At 43.7% G+C, this 19,375-nt stretch overlaps 5 non-coding genes across 5 annotated transcripts; all 5 read right to left on the bottom strand.

Annotated features, from left to right (window-relative positions):
* Positions 1 to 4,458: 4,458 nt before the first annotated feature.
* Positions 4,459 to 4,532, bottom strand: TRNAI-AAU (transfer RNA isoleucine (anticodon AAU)). The gene has a single exon. It is a non-coding gene; the product is annotated as a tRNA-Ile (tRNA).
* A 12,410-nt stretch (positions 4,533 to 16,942) lies between these two features.
* TRNAI-AAU (transfer RNA isoleucine (anticodon AAU)) lies at positions 16,943 to 17,016 on the bottom strand. Its single transcript has one exon. It is a non-coding gene; the product is annotated as a tRNA-Ile (tRNA).
* A 677-nt stretch (positions 17,017 to 17,693) lies between these two features.
* Positions 17,694 to 17,767, bottom strand: TRNAI-AAU (transfer RNA isoleucine (anticodon AAU)). The gene has a single exon. It is a non-coding gene; the product is annotated as a tRNA-Ile (tRNA).
* A 677-nt stretch (positions 17,768 to 18,444) lies between these two features.
* Positions 18,445 to 18,518, bottom strand: TRNAI-AAU (transfer RNA isoleucine (anticodon AAU)). The gene has a single exon. It is a non-coding gene; the product is annotated as a tRNA-Ile (tRNA).
* A 677-nt stretch (positions 18,519 to 19,195) lies between these two features.
* Positions 19,196 to 19,269, bottom strand: TRNAI-AAU (transfer RNA isoleucine (anticodon AAU)). The gene has a single exon. It is a non-coding gene; the product is annotated as a tRNA-Ile (tRNA).
* Between the last annotated feature and the right edge of the window lie 106 nt (positions 19,270 to 19,375).

Here is a 19,375-nt window from a genome sequence, read left to right as displayed (position 1 = left end):
ATTATCTTCAAACTGACTTGTAGCCTGCATCACATTTAAGTAGAACTGGGACAAAGAAGGTTAAATGCATCTCATTGGTCATTTCCCACAGCAGTACTGACCTGTGACCATTTATGGACTGCTGCTTCCAACAAAACAGCAAACTAGTCATAGTAAATCTAAAGCTGTGGGTGGGAATTCTGCATCAATCTCATGCTTCTGCAGAAATATTTCCCAAATTGACAAAGTGGCCAATACTGGGATCAAATTCGCTGACTTGGCGTGATTAGCACCATGCTCAGTCAGAAAAAGTATGCCTTCTGACTGGAGCATAGGAGGGAGGCCAGTTGCAGGGGGTAGTTTTCTTCCCTTGAAAGAAAATGCCTAACTCATTCACAAATACAACCCTTATCCTCACAACAACATTGGTTATGTCCCGCAGCAGTACTGACCCGTGACCATGTATGCACAGCTATGATATGATATGATATGATATGGTATTTGTAACGCGCCTATACACAGGTGTTTCAAGGCGCGACGAGGCAGGGAGGGGAGGGACAAGGGGAGACAGACAACGATCCTACTAGGCCAGGTGTCATTCAGATCGCGCAAGTGCAGGGGTGGGGGAGGGGGAAAAGTGCAAGGGGAAGGGGAGGGGGGGAAGTGCAGTACAAGGTAAGTGGCGTAAAGTAATAAATAAATAAATAGGGCCAGCTGGTGGCAAGTGCGAGGTAAGTGCAGAGCAAGTGCTGGGGAAGGGGGGGGGCTGTAGGGATACAGAGACAGTCCCGCAGTGCAAAGGGGTTCCAGGGCATCAGTGCAAGTGGAGAGTGGCTGGGCCCAGGACCGAGGCCGTTTAGAGTGGTCCAGTTGCAGGATCAGTGCAGTTTCAGTGAACAATTAATTAGCTGTTCAGCAGGGGAGAGGGAGAGAGAAAGCAGAAGCAAAGAGGAAAGTTTTGAGGTGCTTCCGGAACCGGAGATGGTTCTCCTCAAGTTCAGGGAGGCAGGAAGGCTGTTCCAGAGGGAGGCCCCTGCCGCGGAGAGAGATCTACCCCCAGCTCGATGCTTCGAGAAGCGGCTAACCCTGAGGGAATTGGAGGCGGATGAGCGAAGGGCTCGGGAAGGAAGATATTTGGGAAGAGAGAGTTGAAGGTATTTAGGACCCAGGCCCCAGAAGGCCTTGTGGACAATGCAGAGGGTTTTGAACTTTATCCTCGCAGCCACTGGGAGCCAGTGTAGAGATTTCAGTCCTGGAGAGATACGGTCCCTGGGCTTGAGGCCAAGGACAAGTCTCGCAGTTCTGTTCTGGATGAGTTGCAGAGGGCGGAGAGTGGAGGCAGGCAGGTTAAGATAGAGGCTGTTACAGTAGTCCAGCTTCGAGAGAACCAGGGCTCGGGAGACAGTGAGCTTCTGGGGGAAGGAGAGGAAGGGAAGAATACCTCTGAGGAGGTGCAGCTGGCAGTGTGACCTCTTGGCGACGTCAGAAATATGAGGAGAGAAGGAGAGTGTGGAGTCGAAGATGACCCCAAGGTTTTTTGCCTTGCCGGTAGGAGCAGGGAGGGGGCCAAGGGAGGCAGGCCAGAGAGCTGCAGGGAAGGAGGGAGTGGGAGTACCGATGAGTAGAATCTCAGTCTTACTGGCATTAAGGCAGAGGTCATTGGCGGCACACCATTCTTGGATAGCAGACAGACAGTCCGAGATGAGGGAAGGAGAGGGGGAGGCTGAGGGTAGCCTGAAAATGAGCTGGGTGTCGTCCGCATAGCACTGGAAATTAGGGCAGAGAGCGGCGATGCGTGGGCAAGGAGTGCCAGATACTGGTTGAACAGCCAGGGAGAGAGATTAGATCCCTGGGGGACACCACAGGTGGAGAAAAAGATGTCGGAGAGGAAGGACCCCAGTTGGACCTGGGAGGGTCGATTTGTAAGGAAAGAGGTCAGCCACGCCAGAGCCTGACCAGTGATACCCAGGTTTTCCTGGAGACGGTTGAGCAGGATGGCATGGTTGACAGTGTCAAAGGCAGAGGAGAGATCGAGCAGCTGCTACCAAAAAAACAGCAATCTTGTGTTAGTAACTCTAAAGCTGTGAGTGCCAATTCTGCATCAATCTCATGCTTCTGCAGAAATATTTCCCAAAATGACAAAGTGGCCAATACGGGGATCGAACGGTGACCTTGGCGTTATTAGCAACACGCTCTAACCAACTGAGCTAACCGGCCAGCTGAGAGTCTTTTTCCCTTGGAAAAAAAATGCCTAACTCATTCACACATAAAACCCTTATCCTCACAACAACCTAAAGAAAAACTACATGTGATCTGAAGGAAATTCATGAATATGACAATTATCTTCAAACTGACTTGTAGCCTGCATCACATTTAAGTAGAACTGGGACAAAGAAGGTTAAATGCATCTCATTGGTCATTTCCCACAGCAGTACTGACCTGTGACCATTTATGGACTGCTGCTTCCAACAAAACAGCAAACTAGTCATAGTAAATCTAAAGCTGTGGGTGGGAATTCTGCATCAATCTCATGCTTCTGCAGAAATATTTCCCAAATTGACAAAGTGGCCAATACTGGGATCAAATTCGCTAACTTGGCGTGATTAGCACCATGCTCAGTCAGAAAAAGTATGCCTTCTGACTGGAGCATAGGAGGGAGGCCAGTTGCAGGGGGGAGTTTTCTTCCCTTGAAAGAAAATGCCTAACTCATTCACAAATACAACCCTTATCCTCACAACAACATTGGTTATGTCCGCAGCAGTACTGACCCGTGACTATGTATGCACAGCTGCTTCCAACAAAACAGCAATCTTGTGTTAGTAACTCTAAAGCTGTGAGTGCCAATTCTGCATCAATCTCATGCTTCTGCAGAAATATTTCCCAAAATGAGAAAGTGGCCAATACGAGGATCGAACCCGTGACCTTTGCGTTATTAACACCACGCTCTAACCGGCCAGCTGAGAGTCCTGTTTCTGACTGGAGCATAAGAGGGAGGCCAGTTGCAGGGGGATTTTTTCTTCCCTTGGAAAAAAAATGCCTAAGTCATTCACACATAAAACCCTTATCCTCACAACAACCTAAAGAAAAACTACATGTGATCTGAAGGAAATTCATGAATATGACAATTATCTTCAAACTGACTTGTAGCCTGCATCACATTTAAGTAGAACTGGGACAAAGAAGGTTAAATGCATCTCATTGGTCATTTCCCACAGCAGTACTGACCTGTGACCATTTATGGACTGCTGCTTCCAACAAAACAGCAAACTAGTCATAGTAAATCTAAAGTTGTGGGTGGGAATTCTGCATCAATCTCATGCTTCTGCAGAAATATTTCCCAAATTGACAAAGTGGCCAATACTGGGATCAAATTCGCTAACTTGGCGTGATTAGCACCATGCTCAGTCAGAAAAAGTATGCCTTCTGACTGGAGCATAGGAGGGAGGCCAGTTGCAGGGGGGAGTTTTCTTCCCTTGAAAGAAAATGCCTAACTCATTCACAAATACAACCCTTATCCTCACAACAACATTGGTTATGTCCGCAGCAGTACTGTCCCGTGACTATGTATGCACAACTGCTTCCAACAAAACAGCAATCTTGTGTTAGTAACTCTAAAGCTGTGAGTGCCAATTCTGCATCAATCTCAAGCTTCTGCAGAAATATTTCCCAAAATGACAGAGTGGCCAATACGGGGATCGAACCTGTGACCTTGGCGTTATTAGCACCACGCTCTAACCAACGGAGCTAACCGGCCAGCTGAGAGGCATATTTCTGACTGGAGCATAAGAGGGAGGCCAGTTGCAGGGGGATTTTTTCTTCCCTTGGAAAAACATGCCTAACTCATTCACACATAAAACCCTTATCCTCACAACCACCTAAAGAAAAACTACATGTGATCTGAAGGAAATTCACGAATATGACAATTATCTTCAAACTGACTTGTAGCCTGCATCACATTTAAGTAGAACTGGGACAAAGAAGGTTAAATGCATCTCATTGGTCATTTCCCACAGCAGTACTGACCTGTGACCATTTATAGACTGCTGCTTCCAACAAAACAGCAAACTAGTCATAGTAAATCTAAAGCTGTGGGTGGGAATTCTGCATCAATCTCATGCTTCTGCAGAAATATTTCCCAAACTGACAAAGTGGCCAATACTGGGATCAAATTCGCTGACTTGGCGTGATTAGCACCATGCTCAGTCAGAAAAAGTATGCCTTCTGACTGGAGCATAGGAGGGAGGCCAGTTGCAGGGGGTAGTTTTCTTCCCTTGAAAGAAAATGCCTAACTCATTCACAAATACAACCCTTATCCTCACAACAACATTGGTTATGTCCCGCAGCAGTACTGACCCGTGACCATGTATACACAGCTGCTACCAACAAAACAGCAATCTTGTGTTAGTACCTCTAAAGCTGTGAGTGCCAATTCTGCATCAATCTGATGCTTCTGCAGAAATATTTCCCAAAATGACAAAGTGGCCAATACGGGGATCGAACCCGTGACCTTGGCGTTATTAGCACCACGCTCTAACCTACTGAGCTAACCGGCCAGCTGAGAGTCTTTTTCCCTTGGAAAAAAAATGCCTAACTCATTCACACATAAAACCCTTATCCTCACAACAACCTAAAGAAAAACTACATGTGATCTGAAGGAAATTCATGAATATGACAATTATCTTCAAACTGACTTGTAGCCTGCATCACATTTAAGTAGAACTGGGACAAAGAAGGTTAAATGCATCTCATTGGTCATTTCCCACAGCAGTACTGACCTGTGACCATTTATGGACTGCTGCTTCCAACAAAACAGCAAACTAGTCATAGTAAATCTAAAGCTGTGGGTGGGAATTCTGCATCAATCTCATGCTTCTGCAGAAATATTTCCCAAATTGACAAAGTGGCCAATACTGGGATCAAATTCGCTAACTTGGCGTGATTAGCACCATGCTCAGTCAGAAAAAGTATGCCTTCTGACTGGAGCATAGGAGGGAGGCCAGTTGCAGGGGGGAGTTTTCTTCCCTTGAAAGAAAATGCCTAACTCATTCACAAATACAACCCTTATCCTCACAACAACATTGGTTATGTCCGCAGCAGTACTGACCCGTGACTATGTATGCACAGCTGCTTCCAACAAAACAGCAATCTTGTGTTAGTAACTCTAAAGCTGTGAGTGCCAATTCTGCATCAATCTCATGCTTCTGCAGAAATATTTCCCAAAATGACAAAGTGGCCAATACGGGGATCGAACCCGTGACATTGGCGTTATTAGCACCACGCTCTAACGGGCCAGCTGAGAGTCCTGTGTCTGACTGGAGCATAAGAGGAAGGCCAGTTGCAGGGGGATTTTTTCTTCCCTTGGAAAAAAAATGCCTAACTCATTCACACATAAAACCCTTATCCTCACAACAACCTAAAGAAAAACTACATGTGATCTGAAGGAAATTCATGAATATGACAATTATCTTCAAACTGACTTGTAGCCTGCATCACATTTAAGTAGAACTGGGACAAAGAAGGTTAAATGCATCTCATTGGTCATTTCCCACAGCAGTACTGACCTGTGACCATTTATGGACTGCTGCTTCCAACAAAACAGCAAACTAGTCATAGTAAATCTAAAGTTGTGGGTGGGAATTCTGCATCAATCTCATGCTTCTGCAGAAATATTTCCCAAATTGACAAAATGGCCAATACTGGGATCAAATTCGCTAACTTGGCGTGATTAGCACCATGCTCAGTCAGAAAAAGTATGCCTTCTGACTGGAGCATAGGAGGGAGGCCAGTTGCAGGGGGGAGTTTTCTTCCCTTGAAAGAAAATGCCTAACTCATTCACAAATACAACCCTTATCCTCACAACAACATTGGTTATGTCCCGCAGCAGTACTGACCCGTGACCATGTATGCACAGCTGCTTCCAACAAAACAGCAATCTTGTGTTAGTAACTCTAAAGCTGTGAGTGCCAATTCTGCATCAATCTCATGCTTCTGCAGAAATATTTCCCAAAATGACAAAGTGGCCAATACGGGGATCGAACCCGTGACCTTGGCGTTATTAGCACCACGCTCTAACCGGCCAGCTGAGAGTCCTTTTTCTGACTGGAGCATAAGAGGGAGGCCAGTTGCAGGGGGATTTTTTCTTCCCTTGGAAAAAAAATGCCTAACTCATTCACACATAAAACCCTTATCCTCACAACAACCTAAAGAAAAACTACATGTGATCTGAAGGAAATTCATGAATATGAAAATTATCTTCAAACTGACTTGTAGCCTGCATCACATTTAAGTAGAACTGGGACAAAGAAGGTTAAATGCATCTCATTGGTCATTTCCCACAGCAGTACTGACCTGTGACCATTTATGGACTGCTGCTTCCAACAAAACAGCAAACTGGTCATAGTAAATCTAAAGTTGTGGGTGGGAATTCTACATCAATCTCATGCTTCTGCAGAAATATTTCCCAAATTGACAAAGTGGCCAATACTGGGATCAAATTCGCTAACTTGGCGTGATTAGCACCATGCTCAGTCAGAAAAAGTATGCCTTCTGACTGGAGCATAGGAGGGAGGCCAGTTGCAGGGGGGAGTTTTCTTCCCTTGAAAGAAAATGCCTAACTCATTCACAAATACAACCCTTATCCTCACAACAACATTGGTTATGTCCGCAGCAGTACTGACCCGTGACTATGTATGCACAGCTGCTTCCAACAAAACAGCAATCTTGTGTTAGTAACTCTAAAGCTGTGAGTGCCAATTCTGCATCAATCTCATGCTTCTGCAGAAATATTTCCCAAAATGACAAAGTGGCCAATACGGGGATCAAACCTGTGACCTTGGCGTGATTAGCACCACGCTCTAACCAACTGAGCTAACCGTCCAGCTGAGAGGCATATTTCTGACTGGAGCATAAGAGGGAGGCCAGTTGCAGGGGGATTTTTTCTTCCCTTGGAAAAAAATGCCTAACTCATTCACACATAAAACCCTTATCCTCACAACAACCTAAAGAAAAACTACATGTGATCTGAAGGAAATTCACGAATATGACAATTATCTTCAAACTGACTTGTAGCCTGCATCACATTTAAGTAGAACTGGGACAAAGAAGGTTAAATGCATCTCATTGGTCATTTCCCACAGCAGTACTGACCTGTGACCATTTATGGACTGCTGCTTCCAACAAAACAGCAAACTAGTCATAGTAAATCTAAAGCTGTGGGTGGGAATGCTGCATCAATCTCATGCTTCTGCAGAAATATTTCCCAAATTGACAAAGTGGCCAATACTGGGATCAAATTCGCTGACTTGGCGTGATTAGCACCATGCTCAGTCAGAAAAAGTATGCCTTCTGACTGGAGCATAGGAGGGAGGCCACTTGCTGGGGGTAGTTTTCTTCCCTTGAAAGAAAATGCCTAACTCATTCACAAATACAACCCTTATTCTCACAACAACATTGGTTATGTCCCGCAGCAGTACTGACCCGTGACCATGTATGCACAGCTGCTACCAACAAAACAGCAATCTTGTGTTAGTAACTCTAAAGCTGTGAGTGCCAATTCTGCATCAATCTCATGCTTCTGCAGAAATATTTCCCAAAATGACAAAGTGGCCAATACGGGGATCCAACCCATGACCTTGGCGTTATTAGCACCACGTTCTAACCAACTGAGCTAACCGGCCAGCTGAAAGTCTTTTTCCCTTGGAAAAAAAATGCCTAACTCATTCACACATAAAACCCTTATCCTCACAACAACCTAAAGAAAAACTACATGTGATCTGAAGGAAATTCATGAATATGACAATTATCTTCAAACTGACTTGTAGCCTGCATCACATTTAAGTAGAACTGGGACAAAGAAGGTTAAATTCATCTCATTGGTCATTTCCCACAGCAGTACTGACCTGTGACCATTTATGGACTGCTGCTTCCAACAAAACAGCAAACTAGTCATAGTAAATCTAAAGCTGTGGGTGGGAATTCTGCATCAATCTCATGCTTCTGCAGAAATATTTCCCAAATTGACAAAGTGGCCAATACTGGGATCAAATTCGCTAACTTGGCGTGATTAGCACCATGCTCAGTCAGAAAAAGTATGCCTTCTGACTGGAGCATAGGAGGGAGGCCAGTTGTAGGGGGGAGTTTTCTTCCCTTGAAAGAAAATGCCTAACTCATTCACAAATACAACCCTTATCCTCACAACAACATTGGTTATGTCCGCAGCAGTACTGACCCGTGACTATGTATGCACAGCTGCTTCCAACAAAACAGCAATCTTGTGTTAGTAACTCTAAAGCTGTGAGTGCCAATTCTGCATCAATCTCATGCTTCTGCAGAAATATTTCCCAAAATGACAAAGTGGCCAATACAAGGATCGAACCCGTGACCTTGGCGTTATTAGCACCACGCTCTAACCGGCCAGCTGAGAGTCCTGTTTCTGACTGGAGCATAAGAGGGAGGCCAGTTGCAGGGGGATTTTTTCTTCCCTTGGAAAAAAAATGCCTAAGTCATTCACACATAAAACCCTTATCCTCACAACAACCTAAAGAAAAACTACATGTGATCTGAAGGAAATTCATGAATATGACAATTATCTTCAAACTGACTTGTAGCCTGCATCACATTTAAGTAGAACTGGGACAAAGAAGGTTAAATGCATCTCATTGGTCATTTCCCACAGCAGTACTGACCTGTGACCATTTATGGACTGCTGCTTCCAACAAAACAGTAAACTAGTCATAGTAAATCTAAAGTTGTGGGTGGCAATTCTGCATCAATCTCATGCTTCTGCAGAAATATTTCCCAAATTGACAAAGTGGCCAATACTGGGATCAAATTCGCTAACTTGGCGTGATTAGCACCATGCTCAGTCAGAAAAAGTATGCCTTCTGACTGGAGCATAGGAGGGAGGCCAGTTGCAGAGGGGAGTTTTCTTCCCTTGAAAGAAAATGCCTAACTCATTCACAAATACAACCCTTATCCTCACAACAACATTGGTTATGTCCGCAACAGTACTGACCCGTGACTATGTATGCACAACTGCTTCCAACAAAACAGCAATCTTGTGTTAGTAACTCTAAAGCTGTGAGTGCCAATTCTGCATCAATCTCATGCTTCTGCAGAAATATTTCCCAAAATGACAAAGTGGCCAATACGGGGATCGAACCTGTGACCTTGGCGTTATTAGCACCACGCTCTAACCAACGGAGCTAACCGGCCAGCTGAGAGGCATATTTCTGACTGGAGCATAAGAGGGAGGCCAGTTGCAGGGGGATTTTTTCTACCCTTGGAAAAAAATGCCTAACTCATTCACACATAAAACCCTTATCCTCACAACAACCTAAAGAAAAACTACATGTGATCTGAAGGAAATTCACGAATATGACAATTATCTTCAAACTGACTTGTAGCCTGCATCACATTTAAGTAGAACTGGGACAAAGAAGGTTAAATGCATCTCATTGGTCATTTCCCACAGCAGTACTGACCTGTGACCATTTATGGACTGCTGCTTCCAACAAAACAGCAAACTAGTCATAGTAAATCTAAAGCTGTGGGTGGGAATTCTGCATCAATCTCATGCTTCTGCAGAAATATTTCCCAAATTGACAAAGTGGCCAATACTGGGATCAAATTCGCTGACTTGGCGTGATTAGCACCATGCTCAGTCAGAAAAAGTATGCCTTCCGACTGGAGCATAGGAGGGAGGCCAGTTGCAGGGGGTAGTTTTCTTCCCTTGAAAGAAAATGCCTAACTCATTCACAAATACAACCCTTATCCTCACAACAACATTGGTTATGTCCCGCAGCAGTACTGACCCGTGACCATGTATGCACAGCTGCTACCAACAAAACAGCAATCTTGTGTTAGTACCTCTAAAGCTGTGAGTGCCAATTCTGCATCAATCTGATGCTTCTGCAGAAATATTTCCCAAAATGACAAAGTGGCCAATACGAGGATCGAACCCGTGACCTTGGCGTTATTAGCACCTCGCTCTAACCTACTGAGCTAACCGGCCAGCTGAGAGTCTTTTTCCCTTGGAAAAAAAATGCCTAACTCATTCACACATAAAACCCTTATCCTCACAACAACCTAAAGAAAAACTACATGTGATCTGAAGGAAATTCATGAATATGACAATTATCTTCAAACTGACTTGTAGCCTGCATCACATTTAAGTAGAACTGGGACAAAGAAGGTTAAATGCATCTCATTGGTCATTTCCCACAGCAGTACTGACCTGTGACCATTTATGGACTGCTGCTTCCAACAAAACAGCAAACTAGTCATAGTAAATCTAAAGCTGTGGGTGGGAATTCTGCATCAATCTCATGCTTCTGCAGAAATATTTCCCAAATTGACAAAGTGGCCAATACTGGGATCAAATTCGCTAACTTGGCGTGATTAGCACCATGCTCAGTCAGAAAAAGTATGCCTTCTGACTGGAGCATAGGAGGGAGGCCAGTTGCAGGGGGGAGTTTTCTTCCCTTGAAAGAAAATGCCTAACTCATTCACAAATACAACCCTTATCCTCACAACAACATTGGTTATGTCCGCAGCAGTACTGACCCGTGACTATGTATGCACAGCTGCTTCCAACAAAACAGCAATCTTGTGTTAGTAACTCTAAAGCTGTGAGTGCCAATTCTGCATCAATCTCATGCTTCTGCAGAAATATTTCCCAAAATGACAAAGTGGCCAATACGGGGATCGAACCCGTGACATTGGCGTTATTAGCACCACGCTCTAACGGGCCAGCTGAGAGTCCTGTTTCTGACTGGAGCATAAGAGGAAGGCCAGTTGCAGGGGGATTTTTTCTTCCCTTGGAAAAAAAATGCCTAACTCATTCACACATAAAACCCTTATCCTCACAACAACCTAAAGAAAAACTACATGTGATCTGAAGGAAATTCATGAATATGACAATTATCTTCAAACTGACTTGTAGCCTGCATCACATTTAAGTAGAACTGGGACAAAGAAGGTTAAATGCATCTCATTGGTCATTTCCCACAGCAGTACTGACCTGTGACCATTTATGGACTGCTGCTTCCAACAAAACAGCAAACTGGTCATAGTAAATCTAAAGTTGTGGGTGGGAATTCTGCATCAATCTCATGCTTCTGCAGAAATATTTCCCAAATTGACAAAGTGGCCAATACTGGGATCAAATTCGCTAACTTGGCGTGATTAGCACCATGCTCAGTCAGAAAAAGTATGCCTTCTGACTGGAGCATAGGAGGGAGGCCAGTTGCAGGGGGGAGTTTTCTTCCCTTGAAAGAAAATGCCTAACTCATTCACAAATACAACCCTTATCCTCACAACAACATTGGTTATGTCCGCAGCAGTACTGACCCGTGACTATGTATGCACAGCTGCTTCCAACAAAACAGCAATCTTGTGTTAGTAACTCTAAAGCTGTGAGTGCCAATTCTGCATCAATCTCATGCTTCTGCAGAAATATTTCCCAAAATGACAAAGTGGCCAATACGGGGATCAAACCTGTGACCTTGGCGTGATTAGCACCATGCTCTAACCAACTGAGTTAACCGGCCAGCTGAAAGGCATATTTCTGACTGGAGCATAAGAGGGAGGCCAGTTGCAGGGGGATTTTTTCTTCCCTTGGAAAAAAATGCCTAACTCATTCACACATAAAACCCTTATCCTCACAACAACCTAAAGAAAAACTACATGTGATCTGAAGGAAATTCACGAATATGACAATTATCTTCAAACTGACTTGTAGCCTGCATCACATTTAAGTAGAACTGGGACAAAGAAGGTTAAATGCATCTCATTGGTCATTTCCCACAGCAGTACTGACCTGTGACCATTTATGGACTGCTGCTTCCAACAAAACAGCAAACTAGTCATAGTAAATCTAAAGCTGTGGGTGGGAATGCTGCATCAATCTCATGCTTCTGCAGAAATATTTCCCAAATTGACAAAGTGGCCAATACTGGGATCAAATTCGCTGACTTGGCGTGATTAGCACCATGCTCAGTCAGAAAAAGTATGCCTTCTGACTGGAGCATAGGAGGGAGGCCAGTTGCTGGGGGTAGTTTTCTTCCCTTGAAAGAAAATGCCTAACTCATTCACAAATACAACCCTTATCCTCACAACAACATTGGTTATGTCCCGCAGCAGTACTGACCCGTGACCATGTATGCACAGCTGCTACCAACAAAACAGCAATCTTGTGTTAGTAACTCTAAAGCTGTGAGTGCCAATTCTGCATCAATCTCATGCTTCTGCAGAAATATTTCCCAAAATGACAAAGTGGCCAATACGGGGATCCAACCCGTGACCTTGGCGTTATTAGCACCACGCTCTAACCGGCCAGCTGAGAGCCCTGTTTCTGACTGGAGCATAAGAGGGAGGCCAGTTGCAGGGGGATTTTTTCTTCCCTTGGAAAAAAAATGCCTAAGTCATTCACACATAAAACCCTTATCCTCACAACAACCTAAAGAAAAACTACATGTGATCTGAAGGAAATTCATGAATATGACAATTATCTTCAAACTGACTTGTAGCCTGGATCACATTTAAGTAGAACTGGGACAAAGAAGGTTAAATGCATCTCATTGGTCATTTCCCACAGCAGTACTGACCTGTGACCCTTTATGGACTGCTGCTTCCAACAAAACAGTAAACTAGTCATAGTAAATCTAAAGTTGTGGGTGGCAATTCTGCATCAATCTCATGCTTCTGCAGAAATATTTCCCAAATTGACAAAGTGGCCAATACTGGGATCAAATTTGCTAACTTGGCGTGATTAGCACCATGCTCAGTCAGAAAAAGTATGCCTTCTGACTGGAGCATAGGAGGGAGGCCAGTTGCAGAGGGGAGTTTTCTTCCCTTGAAAGAAAATGCCTAACTCATTCACAAATACAACCCTTATCCTCACAACAACATTGGTTATGTCCGCAACAGTACTGACCCGTGACTATGTATGCACAACTGCTTCCAACAAAACAGCAATCTTGTGTTAGTAACTCTAAAGCTGTGAGTGCCAATTCTGCATCAATCTCATGCTTCTGCAGAAATATTTCCCAAAATGACAAAGTGGCCAATACGGGGATCGTATTAGCACCACGCTCTAACCAACTGAGCTAACCGGCCAGCTGAGAGGCATATTTCTGACTGGAGCATAAGAGGGAGGCCAGTTGCAGGGGGATTTTTTCTTCCCTTGGAAAAAAATGCCTAACTCATTCACACATAAAACCCTTATCCTCACAACAACCTAAAGAAAAACTACATGTGATCTGAAGGAAATTCACGAATATGACAATTATCTTCAAACTGACTTGTAGCCTGCATCACATTTAAGTAGAACTGGGACAAAGAAGGTTAAATGCATCTCATTGGTCATTTCCCACAGCAGTACTGACCTGTGACCATTTATGGACTGCTGCTTCCAACAAAACAGCAAACTAGTCATAGTAAATCTAAAGCTGTGGGTGGGAATTCTGCATCAATCTCATGCTTCTGCAGAAATATTTCCCAAATTGACAAAGTGGCCAATACTGGGATCAAATTCGCTGACTTTGCGTGATTAGCACCATGCTCAGTCAGAAAAAGTATGCCTTCTGACTGGAGCATAGGAGGGAGGCCAGTTGCAGGGGGTAGTTTTCTTCCCTTGAAAGAAAATGCCTAACTCATTCACAAATACAACCCTTATCCTCACAACAACATTGGTTATGTCCCGCAGCAGTACTGACCCGTGACCATGTATGCACAGCTGCTACCAACAAAACAGCAATCTTGTGTTAGTACCTCTAAAGCTGTGAGTGCCAATTCTGCATCAATCTGATGCTTCTGCAGAAATATTTCCCAAAATGACAAAGTGGCCAATACGGGGATCGAACCCGTGACCTTGGCGTTATTAGCACCACGCTCTAACCTACTGAGCTAACCGGTCAGCTGAGAGTCTTTTTCCCTTGGAAAAAAAATGCCTAACTCATTCACACATAAAACCCTTATCCTCACAACAACCTAAAGAAAAACTACATGTGATCTGAAGGAAATTCATGAATATGACAATTATCTTCAAACTGACTTGTAGCCTGCATCACATTTAAGTAGAACTGGGACAAAGAAGGTTAAATGCATCTCATTGGTCATTTCCCACAGCAGTACTGACCTGTGACCATTTATGGACTGCTGCTTCCAACAAAACAGCAAACTAGTCATAGTAAATCTAAAGCTGTGGGTGGGAATTCTGCATCAATCTCATGCTTCTGCAGAAATATTTCCCAAATTGACAAAGTGGCCAATACTGGGAACAAATTCGCTAACTTGGCGTGATTAGCACCATGCTCAGTCAGAAAAAGTATGCCTTCTGACTGGAGCATAGGAGGGAGGCCAGTTGCAGGGGGGAGTTTTCTTCCCTTGAAAGAAAATGCCTAACTCATTCACAAATACAACCCTTATCCTCACAACAACATTGGTTATGTCCGCAGCAGTACTGACCCGTGACTATGTATGCACAGCTGCTTCCAACAAAACAGCAATCTTGTGTTAGTAACTCTAAAGCTGTGAGTGCCAATTCTGCATCAATCTCATGCTTCTGCAGAAATATTTCCCAAAATGACAAAGTTGCCAATACGGGGATCGAACCCGTGACCTTGGCGTTATTAGCACCACGCTCTAACGGGCCAGCTGAGAGTCCTGTTTCTGACTGGAGCATAAGAGGAAGGCCAGTTGCAGGGGGATTTTTTCTTCCCTTGGAAAAAAAATGCCTAACCCATTCACACATAAAACCCTTATCCTCACAACAACCTAAAGAAAAACTACATTTGATCTGAAGGAAATTCATGAATATGACAATTATCTTCAAACTGACTTGTAGCCTGCATCACATTTAAGTAGAACTGGGACAAAGAAGGTTAAATGCATCTCATTGGTCATTTCCCACAGCAGTACTGACCTGTGACCATTTATGGACTGCTGCTTCCAACAAAACAGCAAAGTAGTCATAGTAAATCTAAAGTTGTGGGTGGGAATTCTGCATCAATCTCATGCTTCTGCAGAAATATTTCCCAAATTGACAAAGTGGCCAATACTGGGATCAAATTCGCTAACTTGGCGTGATTAGCACCATGCTCAGTCAGAAAAAGTATGCCTTCTGACTGGAGCATAGGAGGGAGGCCAGTTGCAGGGGGGAGTTTTCTTCCCTTGAAAGAAAATGCCTAACTCATTCACAAATACAACCCTTATCCTCACAACAACATTGGTTATGTCCGCAGCAGTACTGACCCGTGACTATGTATGCACAGCTGCTTCCAACAAAACAGCAATCTTGTGTTAGTAACTCTAAAGCTGTGAGTGCCAATTCTGCATCAATCTCATGCTTCTGCAGAAATATTTCCCAAAATGACAAAGTGGCCAATACGGGGATCGAACCCGTGACCTTGGCGTTATTAGCACCACGCTCTAACGGGCCAGCTGAGAGTCCTGTTTCTGACTGGAGCATAAGAGGAAGGCCAGTTGCAGAGGGATTTTTTCTTCCCTTGGAAAAAAAATGCCTAACTCATTCACACATAAAACCCTTATCCTCACAACAACCTAAAGAAAAACTACATGTGATCTGAAGGAAATTCATGAATATGACAATTATCTTCAAACTGACTTGTAGCCTGCATCACATTTAAGTAGAACTGGGACAAAGAAGGTTAAATGCATCTCATTGGTCATTTCCCACAGCAGTACTGACCTGTGACCATTTATGGACTGCTGCTTCCAACAAAACAGCAAACTAGTCATAGTAAATCTAAAGTTGTGGGTGGGAATTCTGCATCAATCTCATGCTTCTGCAGAAATATTTCCCAAATTGACAAAGTGGCCAATACTGGGATCAAATTCGCTAACTTGGCGTGATTAGCACCATGCTCAGTCAGAAAAAGTATGCCTTCTGACTGGAGCATAGGAGGGAGGCCAGTTGCAGGGGGGAGTTTTCTTCCCTTGAAAGAAAATGCCTAACTCATTCACAAATACAACCCTTATCCTCACAACAACATTGGTTATGTCCGCAGCAGTACTGACCCGTGACTATGTATGCACAGCTGCTTCCAACAAAACAGCAATCTTGTGTTAGTAACTCTAAAGCTGTGAGTGCCAATTCTGCATCAATCTCATGCTTCTGCAGAAATATTTCCCAAAATGACAAAGTGACCAATACGGGGATCAAACCTGTGACCTTGGCGTTATTAGCACCACGCTCTAACCAACTGAGTTAACCGGCCAGCTGAGAGGCATATTTCTGACTGGAGCATAAGAGGGAGGCCAGTTGCATGGGGATTTTTTCTTCCCTTGGAAAAAAATGCCTAACTCATTCACACATAAAACCTTTATCCTCACAACAACCTAAAGAAAAACTACATGTGATCTGAAGGAAATTCACGAATATGACAATTATCTTCAAACTGACTTGTAGCCTGTATCACATTTAAGTAGAACTGGGACAAAGAAGGTTAAATGCATCTCATTGGTCATTTCCCACAGCAGTACTGACCTGTGACCATTTATGGACTGCTGCTTCCAACAAAACAGCAAACTAGTCATAGTAAATCTAAAGCTGTGGGTGGGAATTCTGCATCAATCTCATGCTTCTGCAGAAATATTTCCCAAATTGACAAAGTGGCCAATACTGGGATCAAATTCGCTGACTTGGCGTGATTAGCACCATGCTCAGTCAGAAAAAGTATGCCTTCTGACTGGAGCATAGGAGGGAGGCCAGTTGCTGGGGGTAGTTTTCTTCCCTTGAAAGAAAATGCCTAACTCATTCACAAATACAACCCTTATCCTCACAACAACATTGGTTATGTCCCGCAGCAGTACTGACCCGTGACCATGTATGCACAGCTGCTACCAACAAAACAGCAATCTTGTGTTAGTAACTCTAAAGCTGTGAGTGCCAATTCTGCATCAATCTCATGCTTCTGCAGAAATATTTCCCAAAATGACAAAGTGGCCAATACGGGGATCCAACCCGTGACCTTGGCGTTATTAGCACCATGCTCTAACCAACTGAGCTAACCGGCCAGCTGAAAGTCTTTTTCCCTTGGAAAAAAAATGCCTAACTCATTCACACATAAAACCCTTATCCTCACAACAACCTAAAGAAAAACTACATGTGATCTGAAGGAAATTCATGAATATGACAATTATCTTCAAACTGACTTGTAGCCTGCATCACATTTAAGTAGAACTGGGACAAAGAAGGTTAAATGCATCTCATTGGTCATTTCCCACAGCAGTACTGACCTGTGACCATTTATGGACTGCTGCTTCCAACAAAACAGCAAACTAGTCATAGTAAATCTAAAGCTGTGGGTGGGAATTCTGCATCAATCTCATGCTTCTGCAGAAATATTTCCCAAATTGACAAAGTGGCCAATACTGGGATCAAATTCGCTAACTTGGCGTGATTAGCACCATGCTCAGTCAGAAAAAGTATGCCTTCTGACTGGAGCATAGGAGGGAGGCCAGTTGCAGGGGGGAGTTTTCTTCCCTTGAAAGAAAATGCCTAACTCATTCACAAATACAACCCTTATCCTCACAACAACATTGGTTATGTCCGCAGCAGTACTGACCCGTGACTATGTATGCACAGCTGCTTCCAACAAAACAGCAATCTTGTGTTAGTAACTCTAAAGCTGTGAGTGCCAATTCTGCATCAATCTCATCCTTCTGCAGAAATATTTCCCAAAAAGACAAAGTGGCCAATACGGGGATCGAACCCGTGACCTTGGCGTTATTAGCACCATGCTCTAACCTACTGAGCTAACCGGCCAGCTGAGAGTCTTTTTCCCTTGGAAAAAAAACGCCTAACTCATTCACACATAAAACCCTTATCCTCACAACAACCTAAAGAAAAACTACATGTGATCTGAAGGAAATTCATGAATATGACAATTATCTTCAAACTGACTTGTAGCCTGCATCACATTTAAGTAGAACTGGGACAAAGAAGGTTAAATGCATCTCATTGGTCATTTCCCACAGCAGTACTGACCTGTGACCATTTATGGACTGCTGCTTCCAACAAAACAGTAAACTGGTCATAGTAAATCTAAAGTTGTGGGTGGCAATTCTGCATCAATCTCATGCTTCTGCAGAAATATTTCCCAAATTGACAAAGTGGCCAATACTGGGATCAAATTCGCTAACTTGGCGTGATTAGCACCATGCTCAGTCAGAAAAAGTATGCCTTCTGACTGGAGCATAGGAGGGAGGCCAGTTGCAGAGGGGAGTTTTCTTCCCTTGAAAGAAAATGCCTAACTCATTCACAAATACAACCCTTATCCTCACAACAACATTGGTTATGTCCGCAACAGTACTGACCCGTGACTATGTATGCACAACTGCTTCCAACAAAACAGCAATCTTGTGTTAGTAACTCTAAAGCTGTGAGTGCCAATTCTGCATCAATCTCATGCTTCTGCAGAAATATTTCCCAAAATGACAAAGTGGCCAATACGGGGATCGAACCTGTGACCTTGGCGTTATTAGCACCACGCTCTAACCAACTGAGCTAACCGGCCAGCTGAAAGTCTTTTTCCCTTGGAAAAAAAATGCCTAACTCATTCACACATAAAACCCTTATCCTCACAACAACCTAAAGAAAAACTACATGTGATCTGAAGGAAATTCATGAATATGACAATTATCTTCAAACTGACTTGTAGCCTGCATCACATTTAAGTAGAACTGGGACAAAGAAGGTTAAATGCATCTCATTGGTCATTTCCCACAGCAGTACTGACCTGTGACCATTTATGGACTGCTGCTTCCAACAAAACAGCAAACTAGTCATAGTAAATCTAAAGCTGTGGGTGGGAATTCTGCATCAATCTCATGCTTCTGCAGAAATATTTCCCAAATTGACAAAGTGGCCAATACTGGGATCAAATTCGCTAACTTGGCGTGATTAGCACCATGCTCAGTCAGAAAAAGTATGCCTTCTGACTGGAGCATAGGAGGGAGGCCAGTTGCAGGGGGGAGTTTTCTTCCCTTGAAAGAAAATGCCTAACTCATTCACAAATACAACCCTTATCCTCACAACAACATTGGTTATGTCCGCAGCAGTACTGACCCGTGACTATGTATGCACAGCTGCTTCCAACAAAACAGCAATCTTGTGTTAGTAACTCTAAAGCTGTGAGTGCCAATTCTGCATCAATCTCATCCTTCTGCAGAAATATTTCCCAAAAAGACAAAGTGGCCAATACGGGGATCGAACCCGTGACCTTGGCGTTATTAGCACCACACTCTAACCAACTGAGCTAACCGGCCAGCTGAGAGTCTTTTTCCCTTGGAAAAAAAATGCCTAACTCATTCACACATAAAACCCTTATCCTCACAACAACCTAAAGAAAAACTACATGTGATCTGAAGGAAA

The sequence above is a fragment of the Ambystoma mexicanum genome, chromosome 1p (genome assembly GCF_040938575.1).
Source record: "Ambystoma mexicanum isolate Mex_15411 chromosome 1p, UKY_AmexF1_1, whole genome shotgun sequence".
NCBI lineage: Eukaryota > Metazoa > Chordata > Amphibia > Caudata > Ambystomatidae > Ambystoma > Ambystoma mexicanum.
This window is presented reverse-complemented; position numbering and strand designations above follow the sequence as displayed.